Source organism: Bufo bufo, chromosome 9, assembly GCF_905171765.1.
Source record: "Bufo bufo chromosome 9, aBufBuf1.1, whole genome shotgun sequence".
Classification (NCBI taxonomy): domain Eukaryota; kingdom Metazoa; phylum Chordata; class Amphibia; order Anura; family Bufonidae; genus Bufo; species Bufo bufo.
In genome coordinates, this window is record NC_053397.1 from 23240596 (window position 1) to 23254000 (window position 13405).

At 44.0% G+C, this 13405-nt stretch overlaps 1 protein-coding gene across 12 annotated transcripts in view; it reads right to left on the reverse strand.

Annotated features, from left to right (window-relative positions):
• MITF (melanocyte inducing transcription factor) overlaps window positions 1-13405 on the reverse strand; it is a 195567-nt gene that overhangs the window by 72479 nt on the left and 109683 nt on the right. Inside the window, exon 1 of one of the 12 annotated variants that reach the window (XM_040406584.1) lies at window positions 4932-4955. The exons of the other annotated variants lie outside the window; for them this stretch is intronic. The gene's annotated coding sequence lies outside the window, so the exon portion shown is untranslated. Of the gene's footprint in view, window positions 1-4931; window positions 4956-13405 lie in introns of those variants that run through there. 12 annotated transcript variants of the gene reach the window in all.

Genomic DNA, 13405 nt, shown 5'->3' on the forward strand with positions numbered 1-13405 from the left:
CGAGCAGCCACTCCATTCATTACGCAATACACCTTTAATATTACAGGCTATGTACACTTTTGGGGGCATTTTTTTTTTTATGAATGCATTTTACTCATTTTGGGCTAAAAATACTTTTTTTTTCCAATTGGTCGTTATTAAAAAATATTGAGCCCTCTGTCACAAAGTTTTAGCTGTGTGAATCCTACTTTCACTTTGTGTCGGTCATCTAATAAACCTTATATCTCTAAATTAGTGAGAGGTCATAAACACTTATTTAAGCCACATTCTTATCAGTAAGATAAGAACGGAGCTATAACGAGAGTTTACAAGGTCAGGGACAAGGAGCCGTCAGCTGAGCTGCCTGATGGAACATAGTGAAAATTCAAATCCTGCTACTAGAGAATCTCAGCCACGTACAGAGAAAAGGGCTCCAAATTTTTAATAAAGACCAAATGAAAAAAATATCTTTAGCTCAAAATGAGTAATAATAAAAAAAAAATTGCCTCCAACGGTGTACATAGCCTTTAAGGTTTGTGGTGGTCACAAGCCTCAGGTGCCAGGCCGTTATTGGCGCCCCCTTCAGAGCATGGTGCACAGTGCACACTACTAAGGTTGGCTCTGAGTACAATTAGCGAGCCCTTTAAGGTGACATAAATAAGGTCGTCTCTCCACAGATGGTGATGGCAGGAAGTCAGTACACTTCTTCAATACTTCCTGCTGATGTTCTTGCCATAGTATATTTAGAAAAACCTCCGAGATCCTTAACAGCTTTGCTAACACAGTGTCAGACTTCTCACTGCAAAGCAGAATCCTGATATTTCCCAAACAATTCCACATCAATCGTCACATTCGCTCGCTAATTAGGAGCCGAGAGCGCGTACGAAAATCAGGATATAATAGACGGCATCAAGCGCCTCTTAAATACATAGTCCATAAATGGGCTACCCCTTAACGGTTCCATCGCGCACGTTAACCTCTGTGTTCCCATAACGCGCTGAAGGGGAAGGGGGTGCGCTGCCGTTTGAAGGTAAGATCAAACAATCAATCGGTCGGCCCCAAAAGCCGATTTTCCAAGGTAGAGATTGTCTTGTTATTAAAGGCCTGTCAGGTCACAACATTCCCAAAGTGTCTGATCCTTTTGATAAACCAGGACAGAAACCTTTGTTCAGAGGCTGATGCAGCGGTGGAGTAATCGCACTAATTAGCTGCTCCAGACAAGTCATTGACTGTGATACTTGCAGAGGAAAAAAACAAAAAAAACTGCAATTAACAATGAAAAAGGGAGAATTCAGATAAGCTGCAGGTAGTGAGACACTTGTTTTATAACGTCAGTGAATGGTGGGGAGGTTAATTAATGGCATAGTCCACATTAGCCTACCGTCTCAAGGTGCAGAAGGTGAGATTCTGAGATCCGTGTGCACTTATCTAGGGTATTTAGACTTCTGCAATCATTTTCCTGTTGCTCTGATACATTTAACCCCTTCAAGCGACAGCTAGTTTGGACCAAATGTCGGAGCCCCATTTTACAAATCTGACATGTTTTTACTGACCCAAAACATTCTGAGATTGTTTTCTCCTGACTTCATATTAGTGGTGAATTTCCGTTGATACATTTTACTTTTATGCATAAAAAAAACCCACATTTGCAGAAAATTTGAAAAAATTTGCTATTTTGAAAATTAGAATTTCTCCGCTTTTAAGACAGATAGTGATACTTCATAAAATAGTTCTTACTTTACATTCACCGTATGTATACTTTATGTCGGCATCATTTTGTAAATGTCATTTCATTTTTTAGGACGTTATAAGGCTTAGGTTTAGAAGCAAATTTTACATTTTTTAAGAAAATTGCCAAAACCCACTTTTTTAGGGAGCAGTTCAGTTATGAAGTCACTTTGTGGGGGGCTTACATTGTAGACACCACCCATAAACGACCCCATTTTAGAAACTAAACCCCGCAATTTATTCAAAACTGATTTTACAAACGTTGTTAACCCTTTAGGTGTTCCACAAGAATGAACGCAAAATGGAGGGGAAATTTAAAAATTTTAATTTCTTTTGTGTGCAGATTTTCCATTTTAATATTTTTTTTTCCTGTAACACAGCAAGGGTTAACAGCCAAACAAACCTCAATATTTATTACCCAGATTCTGCAGTTTACAGAAACACCCCATATGTGGTCGGAACCTGCAGTATGGGTGCACAGCAGGGTGCAGAAGAAAAGGAGCGCCATGTTGTTAACGTAGGTCAGATTTTGCTTGAACGGTTTTTCAGGTGCAATGTCATATTTGAAGAGACCTTGAGGAACCCCTAGAAAGAAACCCCCCAAAAGTGACCCCACTTTGGAAACTACACCCCTCAAGGAATAAATTTAGGGGTGAAGTGAATGCTTTGCCCCAACAAGCGTTTCATAGAATTTAGAAACGCGTGGCTGTGAAAATGAAAAATTTACTTTTATTTCCAATATAATGTTACTTTAGCCCCACATTTTTTAATTTCACAAGGGCTAAACAGAAGAAAATGCACCCCACAATTTGTTATGCATTTTTTCCTGAATACGGCAACACCATACATGTGGTCGTAAATCGCTGTTTGGGGGCACGGCAGCATTCAGGAGGGAAGAAGCGGCATCAGGATTTTCTAACATGTAATTTGCTGAAATTGTTTTTGGGGGTCATAACATTTTTATTTTTTCACCAATGTAGCTGTGTGAGAGCTTTTTTGCGGGAGTGGCTGTAGTTTTTATTGGTATCATTTTGGGGTACATATGTCTTTTTGATCACTTTTTATAGCATTTTTTTGTGGAGGGTAAAAATGGCAAATCTGTCAGTGTTTTTTTATATTTTTTTATAAGGACACCAGGGGTTCCTCCTGCGGTAAATATGATATGATAATTTTATTCTGTGGGTTGATACGGTTATGGCGATACAAAATTTATATAGTTTTTTATGTTTTACTACTTTTTCAGCATAAAATCACTTTTGTGTTAAAAATAAATTATATTTTGTATCGTCATATACTAAAGTCCATAACGTTTTTATTTTTTCACCAATGTAGCTGTGTGGGGGCTTCTTTTTTGCGGGACGGGCTGTAGTTTTTAATGGTATCATTGAGGGTTACATAAGTTTTTTTTGATCACTTTTTACACAATTTTTTGTGAAGGTGAAGTGGGTAAAAATGGCAATTGTGTCAGTGTTTATTTAAAAATTTTTATGGGATTCCTCTTGCGTTAAATATGATATGATAATTTTATTCTATGGGTTGATACGGTTCTGGCGATACCAAATTTATATAGTTTTTTTTTATGTTTTAATACTTTTACAGCTTAAAATCCCTTTTGTTTTTTAAATAAATGATATTTTGCATCACCATATACTAACATTAATAAAATGTATTTAATTTTTTTACCAATATAGCTGTGTGGGAGCTTGTTTTTTGTGGTATGGGCTGTAGTTTTTATTGGTATCATTTTGGGGTACATATGATTTTTTGATCACTTGTTATTTTTTTTGTTGTGGAGGTGAGGTGACAAAAACAGCAATTCAGTCATTGTTTTTTACATAATTTTTTTACGGCTCGGGATTAGTAACATGATACTTTTATAGATCAGGTCATTACGGACGCTGCGTTACCAATTATGTGTAGTTTTTTTATTTTCTTCATTTTTTAATGACCTAAATGAACGGATTTGAGAAAATAATTTATTTTTTTTTTTTTTTTACACTTTTTTTATCAAGACCCATTTGGATTTTGAAGATCCAGTGGGCCTCATGGCTATACAGTGCATTGCAATAGTCATCTACATTTACACTAAGGCCGAATGCACACGGCCGTGTTCCGCGGCCAAGAGCGGTCCGTGGTATGCCGGGCTGGATTCCTGTTCAGAGCAGGAGCGCACAGCGTCATTGGTTGCTATGACGCCGTGCGCTTCATGCCGCCGCTGCTGTACAGTAATACACTCATATAGTGTATTACTGTACAGCAGCGGCGGCATGAAGCGCACAGAGTCATAGCAACCAATGACGCCGTGCGCTCCTGCTCTGAACAGGAATCCAGCCCGGCATACCACGGACCGCTCTTGGCCGCGGAACACGGCCGTGTGCATTCGGCCTAAGGCTGATCAGACCCTCAGGATCTGATCAGACTTAGGTACATGGCAGCCTGGACACCTTTGTAAGGCATCCGGTTGCCATGGCAACCATCGGGCCGCTGCCATCGCAGTAGCGGCGGCCCGATGGAAGAGAGAGGGAGCTTCCTCCCTCTCAACCCCATAGATGCCATGGGCGGCTACTGACCACGGCATCTATGGGGTTAAATGGCCGAGATCGGTGCCGGAACAGATTTCGGCCATAGCAGCAGAGTGTCAGCTGTAAGTTACAGCTAACACTCTCTGCTGATGGCGGCGGCTCCGTTCCTGAGCCGCTGCCATCACAGTGAAGCCGGCTACATGGGGCAATGGGAGCATATGGAGGCATATGGGGGGCATTATCAGAGGCACTGGGGGGCCACAAACATGACTAGGGGCACTGGGGGAACACAAGGGGTCTTAACCGATTTCAGGCTGTGATCTCCAGCGTGGAGATCACAGCCTGAAACCGGAATTTTAACACTAAAGCGGTCAGATTGGTTAGTCTGCAGAGACTAACCAATTGGAGCACTTGTCGTCAAGGGACCACTCTGATTGGTCTCTTGCCGGCTTCCCCGATGTGTCTGCTCTCTGGGAGCGCGAAGACTCCAGGGCTGTGACACTTTATAGTGTCACAGCACCGGGAAGCAGTTTGGACATGACTGTACGTCCAAATGCGTGAAGGGGTTAAATTTAAAAAGAAAGAAAATTTTTCAATAGTCTTTAGAATATATATATATATATATATATATATATATATATATATATATATCTTCTTGTATATAGAGCTATGTGTCTCCATGGTTACAGACTACAAACCAACCATGTGTAGTCTGGTCCTGCAGTCAAATGTTCCTCCACTCCCTCTGCCATCTCTTTATGCTAACCTACCGAAGGAGAAGAGGGTCAGAAGTTAAAGGGGTCGTCTCACTTCAGCAAATAGCATTTATCATGTAGAGAAAGTTAATACAAGGCTCTTACTAATGTATTGTGAATATCCATATTGCTTCCTTTGCTGGCTGGATTCATTTTTCCATCACATTATACACTGCTCGTCCCCAGGGGTTATGACCACCCTGCAGTCCAGCAGCGGTGGTCGTGCTTGCAAACTAAAGGAAAATTTGCCGACTTCTCCAGTGGCCATGTTCAAGTGTGAAGGGTCTTAGCAATGTTCCTCCCACTACAGTAAAGCCTGCTTCACACTTGCGTTGCGGCCTTCCGGTTTTGAGACCCGGCAGAGGATCTCAAAACCGGGAATTTAATGGATCTGTGCCATTTAATACATCTGGATGCATCGGTTTTGGATCCAATTTAAACTATACAAACCGGATCCGGTATGGAAATTTTTGTAGGTCAATGGGTGCTGGATCCGTTTTTTCCACTAACAAAAAAAATGGATACGGCACCATTGACTTACATAGATTTTCATGCTGGATCTGGTCTGTTCTGTTTCGCGGATCGGACACAAAACCACAGCTTACATCGCTTTTGTGTCCGGTCAAAAAATGCAACAAAACGGAACGGATGCATGCGTTCTGATAAGTTTTGTCCCCATTGACAATGATAGGGGACAAAACTGATCTATTTAGCCCCGGTTTTGCACTCCTCTGCCGGTTCTCAAAACCCGAAAGCCACAACGCAAGTGTGAAACGACAGCAAATCGCTTACTGACCGACGCCAGTGTTCAGACTTGCAGATTCTGGATCTTCTTGCTTCTTCTAGAGATGGTTTTCTCTCTGTGGGTCTCTCAGAGATAGTGATTCTCTGGGGTGAAGGCCTAGTTCTCCGAGGAATGAACACATGTAGTTTCCTCTCACTTCCTCCTCTGGCTAACAACTCTACTGACAGAGCTATGGGCGGACCTAAGTCCAACACCTTACTTCCTATAGGGGCAGAGTCAGCATCATTAACCCTGACGGATCCATACAGAGATATGCTGAAACACTACAAGGCATACTGGATAGGTCATCAGTATCTGATCAGTGGGGGACCCTCGGCGATCAGCTGTTTGAGAAGACACCGACGCTCCTTTGAGCCTTCTCACCCAGCACAGCGCCGTCCATTTGATAGTGGCTGTGCTTGGTATCGCAGCTCAGTCCCTTTCACGTCAATGGGGCTAAGCTGCGCCTAGGTTATGTGACCGATGTACGTGACGTCAGTGGCCGAGAAAAAGCTGAGAGAAGGCCGCGGCGCTACTGCCATACTGCCAGATCAGCGAAGCTTCCGTGTGTCGGACCCCCACTGATCATATAGGATCGGTCATCAGTAGTAAAGTCTTGGAAAACCCCTTTAACATATTACATAACATTATGCAACAAAAACTATTTGCAAGTACCCTATTCCGAAGTTCGGCCTACCGTTTACCCCCCTCTCCTACCTCCTTAGCGTTAAACCTCTGTCATACATAGCCTAGGAGCACGAAATCACCGCTAACATGACAGCAGACCTGTGAATATGACATCAATTTCTCAAGAATATTAGCAGGGAATATGAGATTAGTGCAGCACTGAAACCAGATATAACGCAGCCTTTTATGTGGGAAGGGTCTGTCGCCCACGGGTCCGTCACAGTTTAACCAAGTGTGTAAGACACTGCTGCAATCCTTTGATTTGTCAAATCAGTTACAAGACGTGTCTGGAAGCTGATTGCATCGTTCTAGTGCATTACCGGCAGAAATGGCAAGAGTAAGTAAGGAATGGGGGGGAAGAAAGTCTTAATTTGCCACTGTATCATGACGCGGGCATGACTGTTGCCCAGATGAGAAACTGCTGCGCCATCTGCACTTTGATTGATAGGACCGGGCAGTGAAAACATCATCACAACTGGCCCTGACTTCTTCTAAAGTGCAGAGAGAGCTGAGACTCTAGGTGTAATGGTAACGCCCCCGTTGCTCCTAGAGCCTAATTTGCATATATTAAAACATCCTTTTTCTCAGCAATGCGGGCACATAGGAACATGGGACCAACACAGATGCCTTCAGCTGCCAAGCGCACATGTAACAGGTCAGCCAGTGTCATAGGGACAAAACTGCTGACAGATGCCCTTTAATAAAAAAAATATATATAATAAGGCCCCTTTCACACGAGCGATTTTTCCGCGCGGATGCGTTGCGGGAGGTGATCGCATTGCATCCACACGGAATCCTGACCCATTCATTTCTATGGGGCTGTTCACATGAGCGGTGATTTTCACGCATCACTTGTGCGTTGCGTGAAAATCGCAGCATGCTCCTCTTTGTGCATTTTTCACGTAACGCAAGCCCCATAGAAATGAATGGGGTTGCGTGAAAATCGCAAGCAAGTGCGGATGCGGTGCGATTTTCACGCACGGTTGCTAGGAGACGATCGGGATGGAGACCCGATCATTATTATTTTCCCTTATAACATGGTTATAAGGGAAAATAATAGCATTCTGAATACAGAATGCATAGTACAATAGGGCTGGAGGGGTCAAAAAAAAATTAAAATCATTTAACTCACCTTAATCCACTTGATCGCGGCCCGGCATCTGCTTCTGTCCCCTTTACTGAATAGGACCTGTGGTGAGCATTAATTATAGGTCAAGGACCTTTGATGACGTCACTCCGGTCATCACATGGTACGTCACATGATCTTTTACCATGGTGAACCATGTTATTAGGGAAAATAATACAATCTACAGAACACCGATCCCAAGCCCGAACTTCTGTGAAAAAGTTCGGGTTTGGGTACCAAACATGTGCGATTTTTCTCACGCGAGTGCAAAACGCATTACAATGTTTTGCACTCGCGCGGAAAAATCGCGGGTGTTCCCGCAACGCACCCGCACATTTTCCCACAACGCCCGTGTGAAAGAGGCCTAATCGTGCTTTTGCCCAGTTTACCCAAATTCTAGGTTGGAAAACGTGGAAAGGTGTTTTATACCTATGCCGCTCTTTCTGAACACCATATTTCTCAATGTATTTACAGCAGACAATACACTGAAAAATCTCCAACATACAGCTCCAAATCTTCTGCTTCCCTTCAGGCAATGTACTATAAAACTGGCTAGCTGCAGCCACCACTAGAGGGAGCTCTGGGGTGTTATACAGTTACCGCTGAACTCAATGGAAGCCATTAAAATGTCTATTCACTGAACTCACCGTAGTGCTGTTGTTTTACATCAGGGAGCAGAAGAAGGAACACAGGGCCGGGGAGCCTTGTTTGGGGCCCCATAGCAGTGCTGAGGTCTGCCTCCATACTAAGTTCGGCACTGGCCAGAGGTGTCTGGCAATGACTTATTCTGCTCTCCCTATTAAGAACACATGCAGATTTGAGCATAGCTGGATCGGCCAACAGTTATCTAAGAAGTATGACCAGCTTTAAAGGGGGTCACCAGCCTGTATCTAAAATGGGTCTTTCAGATAACCTGGAGCTCCTCCTCTGATTCTCTGACCGGATGTGCTCTTAAAACAGGAGGCCCCTCTAGTCAAGAGGTCAGGAGAAGGGCCCGCAGCCGGTTGGACTCCAGCCAAGAGATCGCAGAATCAGCAAAGCCACGGCAGGCTAAGTACTGCTAAAAAGGGTTTTTTTTAGGTACAGGACCAGAGTGCCCCTTTAATCATCGCTTTTTAGATGATGGTGCTCAATATATGTTTTTTAACGCTAACTTTTCAACCTCATTATCACAATAAAAAGATTGTTCTCTGACTAGACATGAATATGTCGCTTCGGTGAAATCAGGATTTGTCTGAATATTGCTGATCGCACTAAAAACCGACGAGCAGACTGACCTTATTCTGGCAGTTCTGAGAAGCGCCGGTGATGACATAGGGCTCCTTTGAGGAGAACGAAAGGCAGCACAAAAGCTGTTTTGTCGCGGAGAGGATAATACATCTCCGTAGAATGGGGGCGAAGCTGGCCTGAGACGCTCCTAGAGGTCGGGCGTAACGGCCTTCATAACGCCTGTCGCTTCCAAATAGGTAATAGCGAACGCCATGGCTACGAATTTTTTTTCGTTGTTTCTATTTTGACTAGGAAAGATTTATAAAAGGCACCACCCACTTTTCAGAAATGTAACTTTACATTAAAATACGTTACCTTATTAATAACGAATCCCGGAGGCAGCGACTTGCTTCTCCTCCTACCCTGGTTCCAAAAATTTCAAAAATGATTATAACTTGAGAAAAGCTCCAGAGCGAAATCGACATCCTATTAACAGGGCTCCGACACCCCACCACCCTGCCAATCGGCTGGAAATAGGCGCCGTCTAGTGGACGGACTGGTTACTGCAGTGCTGCTCCCATCCACTACCCAATGGACGTCTTGGACCCCCACCAATCTGATACTGATGGCCTATCCTGAGGGTAGGTCTTCAATATAAAAAACCTGAAAAACGGTTTTAAAAGGGGTTGTGTCACAAAACATATTCTACATCTTTCAAACCAGCACCTGGCTCTGATTACTTTTGTAATTGCATGTAATTAAAATTTTTGGATAGCCAATGAGTTATTCATTAAAATGTATCTGTATAGCGCCACCTGCTGTTTATTTTTTTCCTGGTTTATTGTCCGCCTCACTGAGCTGGTCGAACAGTCTCAGTTTATATCTTCAACTGTCACCAGCCATATCTTCGGTTACAAGTTGTGACAGTTACAGGAAGCGGAAAGGACATGCCCACTGAGATGCCAGGCTGAAGATAATCTAGTAGAACAATTGGGGCAATGAATGATGAGATCTCTGGATCCATGGCAGATAAAGTTAGAAAAGTATTGTCATGTACTATATGATGTCTGATTTTTCTTTTTCCACATTAACCCCTTTAAGGCTAGTTTCACACTAGCGGCAAGGAACTCCGGCAAGCTGTTCCGGCGGGTCAACAGCCCGTCGGATCCGTCCTGCTGCTAGTGCACGCGTGCCCCCGGACTGCCGCTCCGGCCACATTGACTATAATGGGGGCGGGGTGGAGTTCCCGTGGCAGCACGGCAGCTCATGCCGAGAGGCGGCCGGACTAAAGCACTAGCGGCAGGACGGATCAGACAGGCTGTTCACCCGGCAGTTCCTTGCCGCTAGTGTGAAAGGGGCCTAAGAAGAGTTCTAGAAGCACAGGTAACACAAAGTCTTCCATGTATCGGCTGCCCACAGTGGTTTTCATACATCATCTTCTGGAGTGAGGGGCCTCCACCCCACCTTACGGACATAGATTCCACCTGATAGAGGTGGTCCATCACCAAAGTCTACAGAGCTAGCCTTGACAGTAACTCACACGGTCCACGCCTTCTTGGCTGGGTAAGACTGTTGTAATTTCATCAAGAGACTCCCATTTTCTTGCAAAATTGGGGTCTCGGCAGTTATGGGTCTCATCATATAAATATGTAACAAAGAACTGCTGGGCAGGTTGGATTGGAAGAACTGGCCTGGGCATGGAGCATGGCTGGTGAAGGCCTCAAGGTGGAGGAGGTGGTCCAGCTCCTCACAGAAGAAGGCAAGGGGCAATCAAAGACTTCTATGGTAATTTCCCAGCATTCTTATAAAGGAAATGTATCTATAAACCTATACTGCAGTATGACGTGATCATCCAAATAACAATCACTAGAAGAGAGGACAACCGGCGAACTGAAGAACCTCCAGAAACCTCTTATCACGACTTCATAAGAGGTCATTAACTATCAGAGGATGGATGAGGGCATTTACTTCTGGACGGAAAACATCTCTCTGGTGACAAACCAGATTTTACTATCGGCATCTGTTGTGGCCAGAGGCAGCTTTCCGTTATTCTTGGAGGGGAGGGGGGGGGGGTAAGGTGGACAGGTTTGTGTAGACACTATGCTGAATATTCATGTGGCGCCAGGCGCAGCGCAGTCATCTTTCTCGTCTTCTCTATTGGTCATAGTCAAATAAACGGTAGATTGAGTTTCTGGGTGGGTATGTTTATACCTCACCTATGTTTGTTCATGGCGTTGTCGGATGCATATAAACCGCATAAATTAGGCAAATTTTGAAGTATGTGCAAAATGGGGACAGCAGTGGCGTACATCGTGTCTGTAGGTTCTAATGGTCGGGCCACTATGTTCTGGGAGATCTACTTATTATTTAACTGGGGCTTCCAATTCCAATGCACTCTACACATCATCCAAAGAGCCCATGAGAATTGGAACAGTGCCCCCCAGTGGCCATGTATAGTACTGCTGTGCCTTCAGGCATTGGGACAAGGTGCTATAAACTCTGCATCCTCTATAGCAGGGATGCCCAACCTGCGGCCCTCCAGCTGTTGCAAAACTACAACTCCCAGCATGCCTGGACAGCCTACAGCTATCAGGGAGTGTTGGGAATTGTAGTTTTGCAACAGCTGAAGGGCTGCAGGTTGGGCATCCCTGTTCTACAGCTATACCACTGAGTACCCCACCCACTTTAAATTAGGAAGCACTCTACACAGCAATCAAAGACCTTTTGGGACCCAATGTGAGACCTCTAACAGTGCCCCCTAGTGGCCATGTATAGTCCTGCTGTGCTTTTATGCAGAATATGGGCCTTTAGACCCCCACAGGCATCGGGACAAGGTGCTATAAACTCTGCAGTCTCTATAGGTATACCAGTGACTGCCCCGGCCACTTAGTTTAGGAAGCACTCTACAGAGCAATCAATGAGCTTCTGGGACCCAATGTGTGAACTGTAACAGTGCCCCCAGTGGCCATGTATAGTACTGCTATGATTTTATGCAGAAAATGGGCCTTTAGACCCCCACAGGCAGGGGGACAAGGTACCACCAGTCCCCTATAGTTAGACCACTGAGTACTCCAGTCACTTTGTTTTAGGAATCATAGGTGGAATCCCCCTTTAATCTATATAATGTCTAGCCACAGCAGAGCCTACATTGATACAAAATATATAATGAAGAGGAATTTGGGGTCAGCATTCCCAGTTTTTGTTCAGATGACCCCAGTTAATTCTTTGGGGTCATCTGGATGATTTTTTACATTTTCTAACTGTGTTTTTTTTTTTTGTAAAGATAGCAAGTTCCGGCTTTTAGATTTCAACGGCTGTCAATAACAGAACCTGGTCAATGCCAGATTATGAAATGTTCTGGATTACTGGATGACCACAGTGAAGTATATGCAGCTGGTAAAGCTAGATAACGGGTCTGTGCTGGAAGCAAGCTCCATATTCCCACACAGATTTCTGCCATTCAAAGAAACGGGAAGTTTTAGCGACAAGCATACGGATACATCTACAAGCCCTATTCAGATAAATAACCAACCAGTCGTGGAAATTTCTACAGCAAATTTGCCGCGTTTGATGACTGGGGCAGCAAATATTGACATAATCATCAAAGTCTGCAATGTCCCTGTCCTGAAAAAAAAAGTGTCACAAGAGCTGAAATTGAACAAACTGTGATTTTTTGGATATTTCGGCCCCTAGATATCAATGTAAAGTGACTATTTCAGAGTGTGACTGCACTGCCACCTAGTGGAGGGATAGAAATCTACCGTTCCTTTGCAACCCTACCAAAATGGCCTCTATCACGTAACTTTATGGTGTCACAGATTATTTTTACTTTCCTTGCAATGTGGCGATTGTGGTTTCAGCATCGGCTACGGTGACGGACGCGATGGCTTTGGAACACGCTGTCCTCTCCGCTCGCTCCTAATTTATGGCCCTATATAAAGCCAATACTGGCAGAAGTGACTTCTTTGAGGTCATAGGCAGGGACACAGAATTTAATCACCCAGCAATATTCAGAGGTCAAATACATATGCAAGTATATAAATCTGAACGTGTGGAGTGAAATACCCAGGAACTCATTAATAAAAGGGATTGTCTGGTTAATAAAACACAAATACTATATGAGGAAATTCAGAATTAATAAGAGGAAAACCCTCATCTAGAATGGAGGGTGACTGCACGGCGCCCCTGTCACTCCGGAGGACACTGACAGCCCATAGATTAGACCGTCGTTCATTGTTTCTCCTGTAGGGGCGCTGTAGTAAAGCTGAACACCTCCTTACTAGATTACAGCTGATCGCTGGGGGTTCTAACAGATCAGCTTGTCATTTGGGGGCCCTTTTGACCAAAGTAGACAACGCCGTTAACCCATGAGCTTTCTTATAGGGCATCTGTCAGCAGTTTTGTACCTATGACACTGGCTGACCTGTTACATGTGCACTTGGCAGCTGAAGGCATCTGTGTTGGTCTCATGTTCATTTGTGTCCGCATTGGTGAGAAAAAGGATGTTTTACTATATGCTCCTCTAGGAGCAACGGGGGCGTTACCATTACACCTCTTTGTGCAACTTTCCACTTTGATTGACAGGACCAGGCAGTGAAAATGTCATCACACCTGT